Here is a 5,000-nt window from a genome sequence, read left to right on the forward strand (position 1 = left end):
CGTGAATATGTGGAGCAATTCTCCGGGTTAATGCTCCAAATTCCCAACATGAGTGAGGAGGATCTCCTTTTCAACTTCATGGATGGGTTGCAACCGTGGGCATGCCAAGAGCTTCAACGAAGGGGAGTACAAGATATTTCCACTGCCCTCACTACGGCTGAAACGCTTGTCGAATTTAGGCAAGGTGAGTCTTCCAACTCTAAGCCTAAGATTAATTATATTAAAGGTGGGGGAGCCAAATTCCATAAAACTCCCCAAAGTAACGAGTTTCCAAGAAGGCCACCACTACCAACCAAAGATTGGAAGAAAGGAGGTAAGCCCGAATTCAAGCCGAAAGAAAATTGCTTCTTATGTGATGGTCCCCATTGGGCTAGAGATTGTCCAAAGAGGAAGTCCTTAAGTGCCATGCTCGAGGAGAGGGAAACTCACGAGCACACGCAAATGGGTTGTATACAACTCCTCAACTCACTGAAGGCTAGTCCAATCCCAACCAACAATACGAAGAACTCCCTAATGTACGTGGCGGCACGTATCAACGGGAAAGATGCCCAAGTCATGGTAGACACCGGCGCATCTCACAACTTCGTAAGGAAGGAGGAGGCCATGAGGCTTGGCCTCAAACTCGACAAAGGTCAAGGGTGGTTGAAAACGGTGAACGCGGAGGCTAAACCGCTAGATGGCATGGCCCGTAACGTGGAGTTGCACCTTGGCACTTGGCAAGGTAACGTAAACTTCTCCATTGCTCCTATGGATGACTTTGATATTGTACTTGGCATGGAATTTCTTAGGCAATTCAATGTGGTACCACTCCCTCGCTACAACACGGTGTGTATAATGGAGGGAGGCCCTTGCATGATTCCAACCATGCACAAGCCAAGTACTTCCAACCGCCTCTCCGCCATGCAATTCAAGAGAGGAGTAAAGAAAGGGGAGCCTACATTCCTTGCTACTCTACGCGAGGAAGAAGAAGTTACTTCCAAGGAGCCACCGAAGGAGGTTAGCCAAGTCCTTGAAGAGTTCAAGGATGTCATGCCACCACAACTACCCAAGAAACTTCCACCAAGGAGGGAGGTGGATCATTGCATCGAGTTGGAGCCCGGTGCAAAACCACCCGCAAAAGCACCATATCGCATGTCTCCACCGGAGCTAGAGGAGCTAAGGAGACAACTTAAGGAGCTTTTGGATGCCGGTTACATTCAACCGTCGAAAGCACCTTATGGAGCACCCGTCTTGTTCCAAAAGAAGCACGATGGTTCATTAAGGCTATGCATCGATTATAGGGCGCTCAACAAGGTTACCATCAAGAACAAGTACCCTATACCGTTGATAGCCGATTTGTTTGATCAACTTGGAGGAGCAAGGTACTTTACTAAACTTGACTTGAGGTCGGGGTACTACCAAGTTAGAATTACGGAGGGTGATGAGCCAAAGACTACATGTGTTACTCGATATGGAGCATATGAATTCCTCGTCATGCCCTTTGGTCTCACCAACGCACCCGCCACTTTCTGCACTCTCATGAACAAGATCTTCCATCCTTACTTGGACAAATTCGTGGTGGTCTATTTGGATGACATTGTCATCTATAGCAAGACGCTAGAGGAGCACATCCACCACCTACGAATTGTGTTCAAGGTTCTAAAGGATAATGAGCTTTACGTGAAGAGAGAGAAGTGCTCGTTTGCAACCAATGAGGTGTATTTCCTCGGCCACAAGATCAAGGATGGCAAGCTGCACATGGATGAAGCCAAAGTGAAAGCCATCCAAGAGTGGGATCCTCCAACCAAGGTGAGTGAGCTGCGATCTTTTCTTGGTCTTGTTAACTATTACAGGAGGTTTATCAAAGGGTATTCTGCCCTAGCCGCACCACTCACCGATCTGCTAAAGAAGAACAAGACATGGAGTTGGTCCACCCAATGCCAACAAGCCTTTGAGGACTTGAAGGAGGCTATTATGAAGGAACCCGTGTTGGCATTGCCCGATTGCTCCAAACCATTCGAGGTGCACACTGATGCTTCCGACTTTGCCATAGGGGGCGTGTTGATGCAAGAAAAGCATCCAATCGCATTTGAAAGCCGCAAGCTCAACGACACGGAGAGGAGGTATACGGTCCAAGAGAAGGAGATGACCGCCATCATCCACTGCTTGCGCACTTGGAGACATTACTTGCTGGGGTCCAAATTCGTGGTAAAGACTGACAACGTGGCCACAAGCTATTTCCAAACTCAAAAGAAGTTAAGCCCCAAGCAAGCTCGTTGGCAAGACTTTCTTGCCGAGTTCGACTACAAGCTCGAATACAAGCCCGGTACAGCCAATGTAGTTGCCGATGCATTAAGTAGGAAAGCCGAACTAGCTTCGATAACCAAGTTCCAAGGGGAACTACCCAACCTACTAAAGGAAGGCATGGACCATGATGTTGTGGCCAAGCAACTCCTACAACTTGCCATGGAGGGCAAGACTAAGAGGTTTTGGGTTGAGGACGGCCTTCTCTACACTAAGGGGCATCGCATCTACGTACCAAGGTGGGGCAACCTAAGGAAGAATTTGATCAAGGAATGCCATGACACCAAATGGGCCGGCCACCCAGGGCAAAAGCGTACGAGAGCTTTGTTGGAGACCAACTATTATTGGCCACAAATGCGGGACGATGTCGAAATGTATGTAAAGACCTGCCTTGTTTGTCAACAAGACAAGGTGGAACAGCGACAACCCGCAGGTTTATTGGAGCCACTACCAACTCCGGAGAGACCATGGGAGAGCATCTCCATGGACTTCATCATTAGCTTACCCAAGTCCGAGGGATGTAGCACGATAATCGTCGTAGTTGATCGATTCTCCAAGTATGCTACATTCATTGCCGCGACAAAGGAGTGTCCAGCTGAGGAGACGGCACGGCTATTCTTCAAGCACGTGGTGAAGTATTGGGGACTCCCAAGATCAATTATAAGTGATCGAGACTCAAGGTTCACCGGAAGGTTTTGGACGGAGTTATTCAAGCTCATGGGCTCGGAGTTGCATTTCTCTACAAGCTTTCATCCACAAACCGATGGGCAAACCGAGCGAGCTAATGCATTATTGGAACTATATCTACGGCACTTTGTGAGTGCCAATCAACATGATTGGGCAAAGCTGCTAGATGTTGCCCAATTCTCCTACAACTTGCAAAGGAGCGAGTCCACCAATCGAAGTCCATTCGAGTTAGCCACGGGGCAACAACCACTCACTCCACAAACACTTGTTACCAAGTATGGAGGAAGGAGTCCTGCCGCATTCAAGATTGCCAAAGGTTGGCATGAACAAGTGGACTTAGCAAAGTCGTACCTTCATAAGGCCACCAAGAAGATGAAGAAGTGGGCGGATGCCAAAAGAAGGCACGTGGAGTATCAAGTGGGAGACTTGGTGTTCATCAAAATCCTTTCATCCCAACACAAGTCTACCCGAGGACTACACAAAGGCCTTGTTCGTCGATACGAGGGACCATTTCCAATCGTCAAGAAGGTGGGCAAGGTATCTTATAAGGTGGAGTTACCTCCTACACTCAAACTTCACCCGGTCTTCCATGTGAGTTGTCTAAAACCATACTACAAGGATGAGGAAGACCAAACAAGAGGGAAGTCCAAGCGAGCACCAATAGGGGTCTACAACACTTATGACAAGGATGTGGAGAGCATCTTAGCTGATCGAGTAGTTCGTGGAAGGGACAACCATCCGAGTCATGAGTACTTGGTGAAATGGAAGGGACTTCCCGATAGCGAAGCAAGTTGGGAACCTGCTATCACACTTTGGCAATTTGAAGATCATATCAAGAGGTTCCATGAAGCAAGCTCGACGAGGACGTCGACGGCATAGGTGGGGGAGAATGTCACGGTTAAAGCATTTCATCAAACACTTGGTGAGCATTCTCTCCATTATGGGCCTTATAATCCACTTTGGGCCTATTTTGGGCCTTACAATGGGCCAAGCCATGTACATATCCATTCTAGATGTTTCTTTAGATATTTTATGTAAAGTAGGTGGGAGTAGGTGGGAACCATTCTCCACCGTAGGATTAAAGCAATTATAGCCGTAGGATTAAGCTTTGTATGCCTATAAATAGGTGGAGGCCTCATTTGGCCAAACCATCCAAGAAATCTCATCTATACTTGTAAAGCTCTCTTTCAAGTAATATACTTTCATTCTCCCAATCTCTCTTTGTGCTCTAGCTTTCTCTTTTAGTGGGCAAAAGGCTTACTTAGTTGCAACAAAGGGTCGGAATAGCAACTAAGGCCGCACGGCTTGAAGGGTAAACAAACAAGTTCGTGACACTAGGCACCGTAGCATACCCCCGCACAAACACCCACCCGGATCCCGCCGAGATTGCCCCCCAAGCAAGGTTCGGAAAGACTCCCACACGAGTGCAGGTGTCCTTCGTCCCCCATTTCGGGCAGCGCCCCCAGCAATCACCAAACAAGCATCCATGAAGAAGCATACCCCGCACAAACACCCACCCGGATCCCACCGAGATTGCCCCCCAAGCAAGGTTCGGAGAGACTCCCGCACGAGTGCAGGTGTCCTTCGTCCCCCATTTCGGGCAGCGCCCCCAGCAGTCACCAAACAAGCATCCATGAAGAAGCATACCCCGCACAAACACCCACCCGGATCCCACCGAGATTGCCCCCCAATCAAGGTTCGGAGAGACTCCCACACGAGTGCAGGTGTCCTTCGTCCCCCATTTCAGGCAGCGCCCCCAACAGTCACCAGACAAGCATCCATGAAGAAGCATCGCCCACAAATGCCGCAGCATGCAGAACCATAGCAATAGCCACACGAAGCAATCGATCGAACCGGACAAGCCCACACATTCCGCTTTTTTTCCCGCACCGCACCGCACCGCCCAAGCCCCGCCCCCCCGGGCCCACCTGCTGGTCGCCGACGGTGGGGCCCACCCGGCACCGTTACCGGTGCATGGTGGCCCCCACCTGCCGACGAGACCTGCCATTGTGCCCACACCCCCGCTGGGG

This window comes from Ziziphus jujuba, chromosome 7 (assembly GCF_031755915.1).
Source record: "Ziziphus jujuba cultivar Dongzao chromosome 7, ASM3175591v1".
Lineage (NCBI taxonomy): Eukaryota > Viridiplantae > Streptophyta > Magnoliopsida > Rosales > Rhamnaceae > Ziziphus > Ziziphus jujuba.